Source organism: Diabrotica undecimpunctata, chromosome 4 (genome assembly GCF_040954645.1).
Source record: "Diabrotica undecimpunctata isolate CICGRU chromosome 4, icDiaUnde3, whole genome shotgun sequence".
Lineage (NCBI taxonomy): Eukaryota > Metazoa > Arthropoda > Insecta > Coleoptera > Chrysomelidae > Diabrotica > Diabrotica undecimpunctata.
The window spans coordinates 69,358,718-69,376,596 of record NC_092806.1 but is presented as its reverse complement, the minus strand read 5'-3'; the positions used below and the strand labels follow the sequence as shown (position 1 = coordinate 69,376,596).

At 32.1% G+C, this 17,879-nt stretch overlaps 1 protein-coding gene across 1 annotated transcript in view; it reads left to right on the top strand.

Moving 5' to 3' along the window:
* Positions 1–17,879, top strand: part of Hip14 (palmitoyltransferase Hip14) — a 77,313-nt gene that overhangs the window by 46,350 nt on the left and 13,084 nt on the right. The window lies entirely within an intron of this gene.

Below are 17,879 nucleotides of genomic sequence, written 5' to 3'. Positions count from 1 at the left end.
TACCTGGTGCACACGACAGGCCTCTTCTTTAGTTTTATGGAAATTCGATATAAAATTCAGTGCACCTTCGTTACTCGGGGGGTTTGGGAATATCATGACGGTGATGGTCTCCAATGCCCCTGGTGCTCAGGACGGGCTTTATCTCCTGGAGTTTTGTGGAAATTTGATACAAAATCAGTGCAAACTCGTTACTTGGGGGGTTATTGGGATCGTTGAACACTAATATCATATCAGCGATGATATGCGAGGCACCTGGTGCCAGGACAGGCCTCGTTTAATAGAGTTATGTGGAAATTGGTGTTCTGCAACCCCAAAAATCCCTGAGTAATGATAATAAGACGCCAGAAAGCAGGTCAAAAGGATACACCCAGAGTTGGAAATGGTACCAGATCACTCTATTATCTTCCAAGCTGAAATCTATAAAAATTATATCTGATAGCCAGGCGGCATTAAAAGTACTGGAATCGAATCGGACTCGTAAGTTAGTTTGAAACTATCTTCAGAAACCGAGAATTGCAGATTCTGTCAGGCTGATGACGAGACGCCGGAACACCTTCGGTGCAAGAGCATTATTAACTAGAGTCCTACGACTTCTAAGGCCATAATAGACTTTGTCAAAAAGGTTGGGCTAAAGGGATAACTAAAGCCTAGGAATGAGTCACAATAGACCTCTTACGTCAACTAGAAGGGTGGTTAAGCGTCCAATCATTTGAATCAATTGAACCTACCATATATAACCGAAATTTGGGTATACAGAAGAATTCTACGCGTTCTGGACAGAACACAGAACCACCTGCCAATTCTGGAAGAGCTTCATATAAAAAACAGGCTATTAAAAAAGTAATCCGAGCCTTATAGCCAAAAGAACGGAATGAATAATGGAACAATTGGTAGTAGAAGGCCGAGGAACAAGATGTCCAACACGACAGGCAGACCAAATCAAGACTCTGGTGTGAAAACCCTACATGAAGCCGTCCATCTGGCACAGGATCGCAGCCAATGGAGACAGCAAACTAACAATAGAGTGATATGACAATATATATATATATATATATATATATATATATATATATATATATATATATATATATATATATATATAATTCCGAAGTGGAAATTGAAACGTCAATAAATATAAATATATATATATAATATATATATATATATATATATATATATATATATATATATATATATATATATATATATATATAGAACTTAAATATTTTGACAGACGTGCCACGGTTATACCGGAAGTGAACATAAACTTAAAGTTGTAAGATATTTTAAATGGAACAACCTGTATATTATTGCATTTTTAGATTCTGCGTAAAATTCTAGATACAATTTGTAATAGGTACCATAGGTCAAAACTTCATATTTTTGAGTTTTCGTCTTTTTTCAAAAATTTTGACAGATAGAGACAAACTTTTCAAAGTTAATAGTTCATCCGTTTATAAACATATTGTCTTGAAACCTTTTGCACACCAAGAATAGATAACGTTCTTTCAGTAATTTACTTCTAAATCGAATTTCATTTCTTTAAACTTTAAACTACAATAAGTCAATAATTTTAAATGAAACCCCCCTGTATTTTATAATTTTAATGAAAAAAGAAATCAGTTGTCTTTCAAATAGTATTTGGGTACTCTATACCAGAAGTTAATATTTTTGGAGATAATTGTGGTTTAATTTTAAATATGAAAATTTATTGTTTTATTCTAGTAGGCCGTGCATGAATATGTCATAATTGTTATTATTTGTAGTCATTGGCTCTTTTGCAAGATTTAAATAATGAGGAGTGCGTAAATTTTCTTTTAGTGCATGGAAAATGTGACAGTATTATTACTAGAACATATGCTTTATTTGCTAAAGATATCCAGACCGACCACGAACTACCTGTGACACTGTGAAGAAATTACTTAAAACTTAACACATTTTGGTTGTTTTTAACAAAAAGTTAACAAAGCGAAGCCTATTGTTGGTAATAATAATAATACAATTATTAATGTCCTTGGTTATAATACTGCTTATCCATAAGCGTCATTACGTTGTTCAGCGAATTAAAAAAAAAAACAAAAATTTCATCCATATTCTGTTCAAAGTTTACAGGAAATAGACTATAATAAACAAATAGAATCTGTAACGATAACATGTCAAGAAGATAATGAACTTTTGAAGAATATTATATGGTATGACGAATCAAAATTTACAAAAAACGGAATGTTTAATAGGCGCAATTCGCATTACTGGAGTGAAGTAAATAAACATTTAACAAAGGTACGTGATTTTCAGGAGCGATGGGAGTTTAATGTCTTTTGTGCGATCAGAGACAACCAGGTTGTAGCTCTCCACTTTTATGATAGTCATTTATACTACTTTTTTAAAAGAGCCATTTCTATCACTTTGGAAAAGTGCCAATAATCCTAAATAATAACAATTATGACATCTTGATACACAGCCTGCTAAAATAAAACAATAAATATCGTATCTTTAACATTAAATCACAATTATTTCCAAAAGTATTTACTTAAGGTATAGGGAACACTAATACTATTTAAAAGACAATTTATCTGTTTTTTATTAAAATAATAAAATACATGGTGTTTCATTTAAAAATATTGATTTACTGTAGTTTGAAGTTTAAAGAAATGGCGTATCATTTGTACCCTGTATTGAGAAATTAGGGGAGACGATAGTTATAATAGGAGTATATGCTCCTAGTGACGACTCTGATACAAAAGTTAAGGACGAATTCTATGACAAATTGCTTGACGTGTTGACCCATGTAAACCGATCCAAAGAAATATGCCTATTAGGAGATTTCAATGCTCGGGTAGGCAAAAAATTACAAGACAATGTGGTAGGAAGATATGGTGAAGACAAAATAAACAACAACGGAGAGCGACTCATTGATCTTTGTGAAACATTACAGCTTAAAATAATGAATGGATTTTATCAGCACAAAGATATACATAAATTTACCTGGGAACAACCAAAGAAAAAGATAAAATCTATAATCGACTATCTCATCCAACCAGAAAACAAAAGGCTCCAAACAAATGACGTAAGGGTGTATCGTGGTGCCGAATGCGGATCTGACCACTATATGGTGGTCGCAAAAATTACCATACACTACAGGAAAGTAAACAAGAACAAAATTGAACAGGAGAAGGTAGCAACTTCCACAAAGATAAGATATAATATTGATAGCCTCAAACAAGAATCAGTACAATTCCTCTACAAACTTAGACTAGCCTCAAAACTAACTCACTTAACTCGAAGAGAAACAGCCGAAAAAGAATATCAAGATATAAAAAATTGCATTCATCAGGCGGCCAAAGAGGCATTGGGGTACGAAGAAGCTGACAAAAGAAAAAATCCTGAGTGGTGGAACGAAGAAGTAGGAAAATTAATTAAAGACAAAAAAAAAGCTTATCAAACATGGCTATCCACGAAAGACTCAGAAGACCGCAGGATTTACAGCAGACTCAACAGGGAAGCAAAGAAGGAAGTCACTAAAAGAAAAAACGAAATGTGGGAAGAGAAATGCGAAGAGATGGACCGATGCTTAGGAGGAACCAAAGTGACACAAGCTTGGAAATTCATAAAAAGTATTAGAAAAGAAAGAAAAGATGAGGGAAATATAAACCTGATTCAAAATAAAAAGTGGGAAAAATATTACGAAACGCTATTAACAGAAAGTAGGCACGAATTTATGGAAAGACCTGACCATATTTCAATGACAGAAAACTCAGAGGTGCATAAGATAAACAAAGAAGAACTGAGAAAAGAATTGAAACAAATGAAAAATGGAAAAGCACCCGGGCCTGGAGACATTCCCATCGAGTTGGTGAAACATGGACCGGATGCTCTTTTGGAAAGCATAGTGAATATTTTTAATAAATGCTTAATTGAAGGCCAAACGATTCCAGACGACTGGAATTTGGCCCACATTAGCCCCATTTATAAAAAGGGAGACAGAAAAGAATGCGGAAATTATAGAGGCATTAGCGTAACTAGCTCGCTGGGAAGGTTATATGGTCGTATATTGAAAAGAAGAATAGAAGAGGAGTATAAAGAAATTGAAGAACAAAGCGGCTTCAGAGCAGGAAGATCGTGCGTGGACAACACATTTACCCTTCAACAAGTAATTGAAAAACGAACAGCTCGAAACCTCCCTACGCATCTGGTATTTATAGATCTGGAGAAGGCTTATGATACAGTCCCTTTAAAACTCTTATTTAGTGTCTTGACGAAAACGGACCTTAGTAAAACATATCTAAAAGCAATACTGAACATCTATAAATGTCCTCAAAGCACTGTAAAAACAGGAAATACTTTCTCAAGGGTATTTACAGTAACGAAAGGCTTGAGACAAGGGTGTTGTCTTTCCCCCACCCTATTCAAAATATATATCCAAGAAGCACTGCACCAGTGGAGACAAAAATGTGCGGGAATGGGGTTGAAGCTTAACAACCATTATCTGACAACGCTGTTCTTTGCAGATGATCAAGTACTAATTGCAAGCTGTGAAGAAGATGCAGATTATATGCTTAGAAAGCTGAAAGATGAATACGAAAAATGGGGGATGAGTATGAATATGTCTAAAACAGAATATATGCGAATAGGCAGTGAAGACGAAGACCCGGATTTGGAAATTAGACAAATGAAAAGGTGCTACGAATACAAATATTTGGGAAGTATTATCTGCAGTAAAGGAACAACGGAACGAGATATAGACTATAGAGTGCAACAAGGCAGGAAGAGTGTTCAAATTCTGAATTCGATACTTTGGTCCAACAAAGCTACTATGAGAACTAAAATGACTATCTACAAAGTAATTGTAGAGCCCATTCTTACATATGGAGCAGAATGTTGGCAAATGACAGTAAAAGGAAAGAAAAAAGTTGACACGGTTGAAATGGACTACCTAAGAAGAGCTTGCCGTATATCAAGAGTAGAACGTATACCTAATTCTGAAATTAGAAGAAAAACAGATAGAGTACATACAACTTCTGAAAGAATAGAAACTAGACAGTTAATATGGTATGGACACGTACAGAGGATGGACGACAACAGATGGCCAAAAAGAGCTATGGAATACAATCCAAGTAATAGAAGGAAACGAGGAAGACCAGCCAAGTCTTGGATACAAGGTGTTATGGAAACCATGAAAGATAGAGCTATTGATGAAGACACCTGGAGAGATAGAAAAAGATGGCGATCGAAATGCGGGAAGCGGCAGAAGCTGTAGGATCCCCGCTTATATATATATATATTGAGAAATTAGATTTCGATGTAAATTCCTGAAAGAACGTTACCTACTCTTTGTATGCAAAGGTTTTCAAGACGTGGTTGTAAATGGATGAGATGTTAACTTGAAAAGTTTGTCTCTATTTGTCAAAATTTTTGAAAAAAGATATGAAGTTTAGACCTATGGTATCTAATACAAATTGTATCTAGAATCTTACAGTTTGTCAAAATATATTCTTTAAGTTCATCATAACTCCATAATCCGTAATCCCCATAAACCAATTTACATATAACCTACATAGATTAGGTGAGGACAAATTTGTAATGGTATAAAATAAAGGTCACCCCACATTTTTAACATTTATTTTCAAGCAAAAACCTTTTTAGTGTGTGCTAAAAGTGCACCGAATGGACAAATACAATGTTAGATAATATTATTTTGATTTTCAGATATCTTTTTTAATTCTAAAATCAGATTTTAATTATATATCAGTATAAATACTACTCCTGTTAAATATAATGATTAAAGCACAAAATAAAAGCAAATTCAAAGGTAACAACATTAACTTTTACAAAACTTTATGGATCAAAGTAAGTAGCTTGTCTAACAGAGACTCTTAATAAAGAATCTTAATAACTTTCATCTTATGAAGTAAAATATTACATATCATTAAATGCTTTTTTCATTTAATGAGAATCTCTTATCAAAATTGTTGTAATTATCATAGTTTATTTAAGTTTATATAAAAATAAAAAGAAAAAAAATATTACGTATTGAATTGATTGACTGAATTACGCTATGGAAAGGATTCGAACCGGTGTGTGCAAGGTCCAACTGATTTTAAGGTCACTTTTTCACCATTTTCAAATTCTTTTTTCTAATTTTCTCGGAACCGTAAGTAAAAACTTTCTGTGAATAATGTTGTCTGAATCAAAATTCCTAATAAGTTTTTCTGTATCTGTTGTCTTGGACGCACTAACCATCGGACGGACAAACGGGTCACAAAAACTACATCAAATATTTAATTCGATATGATAGATCAGGGTTTCTTAATCTTTTTGATAAATGGAACCCTTTTTAGTAGTCACTTTTATTGTGGAACCCCTGGTTTGTCTCGATCTCTCTTCAATCCAATCCTGACCCACCGGAGGGAGTGTAGTGGTTGACGTGATGTTGTGTATTGTCCTTCTCCAAAGATCTCTGTATCTGGTCATTTCTTTTAACTCATGCATAGTGCCTTTTGAATATCCTTGTAATTTGATCGATCCATCTTGTTGGGGTCTTTCTAGCTATTTGGGCGTTCCATCTTTCCTTGCATAATGAGTCTTTCCATATTTTCTGTGTTTGCTCTCAAACATGTCCAAAGTACTTTACTGGAAAGTCGTTGGCTAACTTATAGCTCTCTTAAAATTGAGTTCTACGGTCGGTCCACTCCAAGAAATTCGTAATATTCGTCTCCCTCGGAACATTTCAGTAGCGTCTATCTTTCTTCTTTACGATTGTCTCAGGGTCCAGGATTCACATCTGTAGGTCAGTATTGGGAATATTAACCTCAACCTCACCTGTAGATTAATTATATGCAGCAAAAATGACAATTATTTAAAAAAATATTCATTTTCTTAAAAAAGTAATTAATTAACATAAAATTTCTTAAAAGAACTTAAATTTACATTTACAGGGCTTTTAAATTTAATTTTAATGTGATAAGTGATATTGCTTTTTATTACCACAAATATACTTAATATTAGGCTTAATTGATGAAAGTTGAATTCTCATGTCAGGTTCGGCATCAAGTCTGTTCCGGTATTTAGTTTTTGTCAACAAATAAGCTGAGAACCCCGTATGAATCAGAAATCAGTCATTTCAATAAAAGTTTCGTATTCTCCCGTTGACATGGTGAAAGGTCGTGCATTAAAAATAAATGGGTTGCTTATCCACAATTCAGTTTAATGTTTAATCTGCTGTTCTTTTGGAAAATACTTATTAAAAGCTTCACTCAATCCTTTCAGATGTTGAATAATTTCTTCAATAAATGCCCCCGACATTGCAACCCCCTCTTCTTCTAAAAAGTGTTGGGAAACAATCGAACTCGTTGGAGCGTATACATATTGTCCAAAAGTAAATTTTTTCGTGGGCAATAAATAAATTTACTTGTTTGCCCTGGATGGTTAAATTAAGTTTGGTATTGATGGTGCCGTACAATTCGCGACGTCAGACTATCGCATTTGCACCAAATGAGAATATCCAGAATAGTAAGTGAAATTTAGTTGTGTCGTTAAATTTTTATTACTTTTTTATGGTATATACTTCCTTGAATGTTATTAAAAAAGCACGTAACTCGTAGCGGAATCCCTGAATTATCCCCAAGGAACCCTGGGGTTCCGCGGAACACAGTTTAAGAAACGCTGCGATAGATAAAGGGAGTATAATGTTTTATGTCAAAGTTGTATTTTAACAGAATATTTGCTTTTACTTTGTGTCAACTCACATGTGGTTTACGGTAACAATAACAGTGGCATCAATGTTCCTCAATAATTATTTTAAAATAGTGTATCATCAATTATCGAATAACAATAGTCAAATCTACTCAATTTGGTACACGAAAGTAACTTAACTGGCGTTAAGCCAAAAACAAAATTATGGATTTGGTTCTCTAGATTTAGCGATTATTTAAACTATCCACTGAACAACAAATTGAACGTATCCAAAATTTAATTTAATAACAAAGCATTTGCGAACAATCGTGATAATCTATTCAACAATAGCATACGCTGCCGACAGATTTTTGAACACTGGGGAAATTATGACTTCACATTTTTTGAAATTAATAAATATTTGTAAAAAAATAATAACGTTGTCAATAGGCTATAAAATTAAGTATTACAAAAAAAACAAGTAAATTAACAAAATGTATCAACTTATGAGATTCTAAACTAACACTAGTAACACAGAAATGCTAAAATAATAATTAAAATGTAAAACTGTTGTAGCAACATGTAAATTTCAATAGTAGATTTATTAGCTCAAACCATATTAGGATAATTAAATTGGTTAACATTTCAGCCGGCAATTTAAACGGTGTATGACTAAATATTGTCAAGTTTCAATACGGGTTACCTTTGTAGAAAATTTTATTTTAAATAAAAATAATTTAGGTTATACTTGCCGCTTTTTGTACATAATATTCGAAAGTCTGAATGAGCAATGGCTTATGGAAAGAGGTACTGTGTAGAATAACTCATGGCTAACCGTTTGCCAGAAGAAATTATTAGACAAAAAAATTGGATCAGACAAAAATATTTCTGGTCTTCCCTGTAGCTCCGTAAGAAAGAAATCTTAAACCTTAAGAAAGTTTTGGATGCTGTGTATGAGTACGTAAACGAGAAGACAAATTTTATGGTTATAATTAATACATTTAAAAAGTTAACGCAACTTATGAAAGGTTCTGACTGTTACCCGATAACATTCATGGAATAGGTAAATAAGATTATTACGTTCTCATTTTAAATATAAAGATAACAAATAGAAAAAGTACAATAACCGCCAATTATGATGAGGTTGCAACCGTTTGCGCCAATGGCGTATTTTTGCCTTACGTCACCTGACTCATACCACCGTCGAAACGATTAGATACTCGACATTCATTCAGTAGCGCTTCTGCGAAGTTAGTGCATTCTCATATTCTGACAGATTTTGCAACTGTTTCATTACCAAGATTTACTTAACCGATGTCTCCACATGGATCTTATTAAAACTTGCGTGACTAATTTTCACCATAATTGTCTTCTCTGTAACACCTCTCTTCTCATAATAATCAACAAGAGAATCTCAACTTGGGCTTCATAAAAACAGCAACCTTAAAATGTGAACAAATTTTGATCTTATTAAATAACTTTTTTGTTTACAGCCTAATTCGGATAGTTTTTCTACAAGTAAAGGGAAAATTATCCCAGATTAATGCATATCATTCAGGTTTTCTGATACCATTGATTCATACATAGCATACGAGGAATCAAAAAATCTAGGCTTCAGCCTGTGGAAAAATACAGCTTTTGGGTGTCACTGCAAACTTGGTTCATTCCCCTATATGTATATTATTTTTTATGTATTTTAATATCTCTACTTGTCTTAAACCTTATGAATTATTGAATAAAGCTTGTTCGTTAATTTTATCAAATGCAACTATCAATATTGCCATACATATTGCTTTAATTTATTCGTTTGACAGTTGTCTTTTTGTCATCACGTCCGTTTAAGAAAATTTTTATTCATTTTCCAAATGGTTTTGAATAATTAAGACTTAGCTCTTATAGAAAAGGAACGAAATTATCAATATGTCGCGAAAATATTAACAACAGATCTTAATTATTTAAATGATGGCCAGTGGCAAAACACTATATTTTGTACTTTAGGTTTTCAGCGTCATCACATTGTGTTTTTAGATATCGATTAGGAATATAGGATGGAAGAAATAATTCCTAATATGGAGGTTTTACAGAGAAAATTATTTAAGCCTTTCAAAAAGGAAAGTCACGGCAATTTGGCTATGGCAAGATTAGATGTGTGTCTTTGTGTGATTTTGATTTTATTAAATAACTTTTTTGTTTACAGCCTAATTCGGATAGTTTTTCTACAAGTAAAAGGAAAATTATCCCAGATTAATTCACATCATTCAGGTTTTCTGATACCATTGATTCATACATAGCATACGAGGAATCAAAAAATCTAGGCTTCAGCCTGTGGAAAAATACAGCTTTTCGGTGCCACTGCAAACTTGGTTCATTCCTCTATATGTATATTATTTTTTATGTATTTTGATATCTCTACTTGTCTTAAACCTTATGAATTATTGAATAAAGCTTGTTCGTTAATTTTATCAAATGCAACTATCAATATTGCCAAACATATTACTTTAATTTATTCGTTTGACAGTTGTCTTATTGTCATCACGTCCGTTTAAGAAAATTTTTATTCATTTTCCAAATGGTTTTGAATAATTAAGACTTAGCTCTTATAGAAAAGGAACGAAATTATCAATATGTCGCGAAAATATTAACAACAGTCGTTCTATTAGAATCTGTTAGAATTAGAAGGTCTGGAAGTGGTCGAAAGATAAATGCATAGTAGTGGTCCAAAAGTGCTTATCCGTCATCGGGTGGCAAGATTGGCGTTTGCTGGTCAATATATTAATTATTTAAATGATGGCCAGTGGCAAAACACTATATTTTGTACTTTAGGTTTTCAGCGTCATCACATTGTGTTTTTAGAGATCGATTAGGAATACAGGATGGAAGAAATAATTCCTAATATGGAGGTTTTACAGAGAAAATTATTTAAAGCCTTTCAAAAAAGAAAGTCACGGCAATTTGGCTATGACAAGACTAGATGTGTGTCACAAAAAAGAATTTCTTTAAGGATGAATTCCAAGGAGGTATAAAAATAATATAGATAGAACCTCCCTTACTATAAAAATTACAAGCGATTTCATGCAATGAACTGTCTATCCTCAAATAAAATCAGCCCAGAATTGTACCCCAAAAATACTGAAAATACGTTTTTTAAGTTTTTTTCTTTAAAATATTTAAGTGAAGCATATAAAATTAAATTATAAGAAAAATTTTGATTCAAACTTAACAAAACAAGATAAGTTTGTTCAGTATTTTAAATTATATTTTGAAAACAGCTTTCAATTTGCAGAGCGAAATTTCAAAATAGTTCAACCTTATATTATTTGTAATTAATTCTCATTCTATAGTAGTTAGAAAACAGGTTTCTTGGTTAAAAAACACTTGTGAATGGACTCAGATATCCAATGTAGGACAATTATTCCTTGTGGCAGAAGATCGAGAAGCCTTCGCATTGGTGATCTCCAACGTTGGATAATTCTGATATGGCATGCGAAGAAGTAGTTAGAAAATTAAGCTTGTATCAAGTTATCTCGAAGGACCGTTCTTTGATTTTTGAACGTATGCTGTAATATGCAATAATATACCTATAATATACAACACCTATACAAAATAGGTAAGGTGAATGAACCATGGTGCAGAAAATGCGAAATGGAAGTAGAGACTGCCATACACACCGTATGCCATTGCAATGTGTTAAGTGATATGAGCCAGAAATTCACTGGTCAATGGAGAATTAAACGGAAGAGATCCTAAAACTACTAACGAGGAAACTGTTGGCCTTCGTTGAGGCCACAGGACTTATTGGAGTTTAATGGAAAAAAACATTAAACAGAGATAAACGTGTCTCCCTAGAGTTAAGAAGATCCAATAATATCGATTGTATTAAAAATACAATACAATTTAAAACAATATAATTTGAGCTAATTATGTACTATAAAATGGTTCACCTTGTATATTTTATATTATATAGAGACACACAACTCTAGATTCAAATTATTTACAATTTTAGAAATCAATTTAAAATATTAAAGAGTAATTGTATAAATCAAAACGATAGTATCTTTGTACATGATATAAAAGCCTCAAATTGCAGATCAACTTAACAGTTTGCTAGCAGTCAAACTAAATACTATATTTTGTGAATAGGACTATATGAAAACTAGTAATTCTAAAAGGTGTATTTTGTGCCACTCGTTTGTGTTGTGATAACATATGTAATGTTTAAAGATAATTCTTAAACTGAAGAAAGCTTATATGATATTTTTATATAATTCATTTACGCAGTTTGTTTTGGTCAGAATTATATATCATGGTATTAGTCAGTACCACAGTAATGTAACAGTTCACTTCAATTTGAGGTTAAATTGTTATACTAATAAATATAGAATATGAGGAGGGTCCATTCCATGCCCTTGAGCTAGAGCACAGGTGAAAAAGTATGTAGAAATTTCTGATATATTTGATTTAAAAGTAACTAGACGCAGAACTTTCCAAAAAGTAATGATGGGTAGTTTCTTATTTTTCAATGGCAGTGTTTACAATTCTGCACGTCTATTACATTATGGAAGATCTTTTATAAAAACCAAACTGATATGTAGGTATTACAGTACATAAATTGATAACTACTTTTTACTTTTAGTCTAGTCGCGATGTCACTAATGAGCTACCCTAAATTTTATTGTCATAACATTTAGGAGTGATCAATAGTAGTGTAAATGTAAAATCGCAACGGAATCCAACCGTTGCGTTGGCCGCTATTGAATTTAAAAAAGAACCGTTTTTTCTCAATATCTCCGCATTTTCAACTTTTCGACAAAAATGTAATAAACTGAAATTATTGCAAATGCGATTTCCTAAAATTTCTTTTTTGCAAATTTTTTCGTGCGGTCAATATGTTCTGAGTTAAGGGGAAAAATAGTGCAAGGGGAAGGGAAGTATAATTATTGAATTATCTAGTTCATTATTAAACAATAAGGTCGTCCCAAGAACGCAACTCAACAATATTGGCAATATCATTTTAAGGCCATCTACTTTAAAATGTATAATATATGTCTGAATTGTCAATATGAATGAGTCAGGTAAAATTAAATTATTAGAAGAATTTTTCACCAAGTAACAAAAAACAAAATTTGTTTAATAATTTATTAATGCTTTGTATTTTGAGACCGATTTCCGAAGTGGAAATCGAAACGTCAAAATAAACTTATTTTAAACTTAAATGTGGCTTATTCCCAACAAAAACAGTAATTGCATGAATGTACGTAAACAAAAATGAAGAGAATTATATTGTATACAATATTGATCTCTTTAATTTTTTATCCTAAAATCAATATTTAACGTTTTAGGTTCATTTCTGTTTATAGCTTGATGGTGATGACGACAAGGGTTCGTTAATCGCTTGTGTCTCGTTAGGATTGTCATAGGCGTAAGACCTTAAATGTCGATTGTAGCACAAAAAATCAAAGGAATCAAAATTATATAAAATATAATTCTCTCCATTTTTGTTAATGAACATTTATGACGTTAAGATAATAATAAACGAGATAATAATAATAATAATCATTATGCTTCTCCCTCCTCTCCCACTATTCCAAAAATTGTAAAAAGAAATTATAGGAAATCGCAAAAGTTGAAAATAGCGGCGATATTGAGCAAAAATAGTTCTCTTTAAATTCAAGATGGCAGCTAACGTATCGGTGAAATTCAGTGGCTATTTTAAATTTACACTACTATTGACCCCCTCCTCATAAAGGTTATCGAATAATAAAATTTAGGGTAGCTCGCCATGTAAGGTTTTTTTCGTCTAACCCTACTGGACTATTGATGAAATAGTTACTTTTCTAATATTTTATACATTATGCAAAGGCTTCTTGGGCTACATTATCATTTATGCAAACTTTTATATTTAACATAATTCAATCAATCTCTAGGTTGACATACAGATGGAATCACTAATAATATACTTAAAAAAAAGTCAGAATATAACGTATTTTTAATTAAAATTGTTGTTTATTCCCATTAAATAAAGGAGAAAATTATTAACGACTACTTTTGGTATCGTCCTTCAATACCGTGGGGCAAATGTGTTTACAAATTCCAGTCTTATGCAGGATTTCTAAGTTGCTGCGGTTTGAGTACTCTGTGCTGGTCGCGTTCTAGAAGGTGCTTTGGACGCAGAGCTCTATAGATAACAATACTTCCGAAATTGCATAATTATATAAAACCTATTATCAACACACCGATATGTTTGAGATGTCTCAAAGATCTTTCCAGTGGACGATTTTAGTAATTTCTGATATTAATGATAACAGATGGAAGACCTAAATGAACAATGACACAACTAAATGTCATTTTTAGATATATTCGGAAAACAATTGTTTAACGGAAGATGAGATAAACCTTAATCAAATTAGTTTTTACGTTGCGAAAGGGATTCTGAGTGGCGATAATTCCATCGGGCAATCTTATCTTCAAGTTTAAATTGGACATTTACATGGAGTGGTGTCAATGGTAAGTTCGATGATAGGTTCATCCAACTCAGGATGCTTCGTCAGTCAGTGCCCTTAGTATTATTAGGTTTCTAATAAAATTTTATTATTTATTTGATGAAGATTTTATTATTTATTTCGAAAATGTTTTTTTTTTGCTCTGAGAGGACACTAAAAAATAAAAAACAGTATGTACTTTGTTCAGTAGTACTCTAATATAGATAATTGGAAAAACATTTAACAATTGGTTGTGTGTATTTAACTGTTACATACCAATGTCACTGACATACATACTCGTGAAGTGGCTAGCGTGAAAAATTGGATGTTACCCAAAGAGATAAATGGTAAGCATAGATAAAATAAAATATATTGGCAACTATCTAACAGAACGACATTGAGATTTGGGGAATATTATTTAAATGCAGACAAAAACATTGTACAGATTTCCAAAAGTTATAATGATTCGTATGGTATTATTGGTTGCTTATTGTGACAACGTTATTTACTTCAAACATAATATAAATTTAGTCTTCAGCTACTTCAATTTAAGAATATCTTTTTAACTAGTTGGGTGTTTCAGGTTCGATAAACAAAATATTGTTTAACATAAATAGGTTTGACTTATAAACCAAAATACTGCACCATTCCTAAAATATGAAACTGCAATTTCAATCATGGTACATTAGTGCTTGTCTATAAATTATTTCAAATAGGTTTAATTAACTACTGAGTATATTGCTCGATATTCTCACTATTACCAACGACTATAAATTTACATTATACGACCGGGCGACCAATCTATAAATGAACTTACACATAAAAATATTCCTCATAACTGTGATTATCGATATTCTCAAATATTGCTAGACTACATATGATTTTATATCACTATAAATATTCTAACACATTAATACCAAACAAAATAATCGTAAAGATTCAAAATGGATTCAAAAACGATCAAATGTTAATCACAAAATAGGAATTATTTTACGGATATTAAGAAATTAAAATTGCACTAGAATCTAATATGTATTATTTAATTTAAAAAGTGACCATAGAAATATCAGAGCAACAAGATTTAAGATAATGCCATCAAATCGTATGATAAATAAAAATACAAGGTGCCAAACATACTATAATCCCGAGACTACTTTGAAAAGTTTTAATGGACATATCTCAAAGTTAGAATAATTGGAAGTATTTTTCTGAGAAGTGGTTTTTGGCTTGATCTCAGATTGTGAGTAATGTTCACATTTATTTGCCCATTACTAAATATAAAGATGGAAGATCTAATACTACGAGGAAGATCCCCAACAAGATAAAGACCACTACATTCAAGTGATCGGGATCAAGACTGAAGAGAGACATATATAGGTATACTCAGCCTCTCTATGAACCTGTTCACTACACCTATATATATATATATATATATATATATATATATATATATATATATATATATATATATATATATATGTATATATATATATATATATATATATATATATATATATATATATATATATATATATATATATATATAATCGGCAATATTAAATTGACGGAACAGGAAATGAACGAAATTAAAACTAAAAGAACAATGCGTATACACCAGACATAGGTAAAGTACCGCCCGCGGGCCAAGTGCTGCCCTTTCGGCTATTCAATCAGGCCCGCGACACATGATTTTCATGTGTTGCCTCTTCGACCGCTTGCGTTCCCGCACCGCCACAGTACCCTTACCACGCACCTCATGGTAACAGACGATGTTGAGTTTAATGTGTGTGTTGTTCAGCTAAGTTCGGAACGTATCGGGCGCTACCCCTATAGTTTCGCCTTTTTTTCAAGGTCAGTTCTGTTTATTTGATCAGTCAAACAGTCATGTAGACATGACATCCATTTCGGAGGCTGTGCTCTTGCATAATTTTCTGTGAAAACTGTTTCTATAGTTTTGCTTTGTTTGTAGTGTTTTGTGACATTTTTATTGTTAAAATGATAACTAAAAAAGTAAAGTCGAATCAGAATGCCGTGTTTTTAAAGATGACTGGATTTGTAAATACTTTTTCACGGATATTAAGGATAAATTTGTGTGCCTACCAACATCTCTTAACACTTCTGGACAAAACATAACAATACCACCTATGAAGCTAAGACCGAAGAAGAACGAAAGCAAAAAAGCAGGAGCTCTACTTAAAAAACTATCAGGTCAGCAAAATATTTTTAAAACACCTGCCAATTGCGTTGTAGCATATAATATTCCAAAACGTAAAAAAGTATCGTGTGATGGTGAATTTGCAAAAACTTGTATGCTCCAAGTATGTGAAGTATTGTGTCCTGACAAAAGAATGAATTTGAGGCAGTAAGTTTGTCCCGAAAAACAATTACTTCTAGAATTGAAGTAATCGATAGGCAGCTTGTCTCATAACTGGAGTCAAAAGATAAAAGAGTTTAAATTCTGTTCTTTTGCGTTGGATGAACGTACAGGCATAACTCAAACGGCTCAATTACTGATATTTTAAGAGGTATTTTTTGTGTTACGGAAGAATTAGCTTGTATGCGTCAAATGAAGGGAACGACAAAAGAATCAGATATTTTTCATGAATTGAAATAAACTATCACATCTTTGAAAGTACTTGTGAGCAATATTTGTAACATTACTACTGATGGAGCACCAAATATGACAGGGGCAAAATCTGGTTTCCTTGGCATGTTTAAGGAATCATTTCCTGGGATCGAAGTAGTATTTCTTCATTGTGTCATTGTAACGAGTCCGTTACTTAAAGAACCATTTACCTTTTTGTCACTGGAATCCTTTAATTTAATTATAAATTAAATTCATTTTTGAAATATTCTTAAACCAAATATTTAAATAACTCCCAGTGAATATTATTTTCTGAGGTTGGCATTAAACTGCGCCCTCAGCGGTGAAATTCTGAAAATACATTCAACCGACAGCTTGTGAAATCACTTGTTGCTGGGGTCTCGTGGAGTGAACATCGTTTGTTCAAGGCGGCTGTAGGTGCCATTTTCATGAATTGGGTTTAAGTTTATTTTTTATTTTTTTTTGTGGAAAAGCTGTTGTGTTGGAAGAAGCCATTTGTTATTTAGTTTTTTTGGGAAAGTACTTTAATTTTGGACCACCTCAGCCGGTAAGTTTAAAGTTATAAATAAATTATGTGTAAAAACATGTCATATCATCCGCCATTGTTAGTGAAATTCAAATCTATTTTAATCCGCTCTCGATATATATTCTTAGCTATCTAGCTATCTATTCTATCTTATATATGTCCTATTTCACTTATTTCATTAATACCTAAATATATTACAAGTATTAGATTTTATCATTATCTCAAACTTTAGTTCTTTCCAAAGATGAAAACCAACAATTATCTATTTCAATTCCATACCGTTAAACCGGCTAATATTTCCTTTTTTTTCTATTCTATAATATATATAGACCATGCTTTCTGAAAACCTATCTATTTAATATATCCTATAAAACATTGTCATACCATCCCAAGGTTATTTTTTACAGAAAAACAATATAGTTTTTATTTTAATTTAAAGCAACCTGTTGACCTTCTTGGTTTTTCTTTACTTTCTTGTATGAACAAAGGACTTGGAGTAACACAACTGTTTTTTTAGCCTACTTACGGATTCCAGTGCAAGTCAGGGAAGAATAATTATTTTTTTGTATGGAAAATTTATTAAGATAAGGGGAAGAAG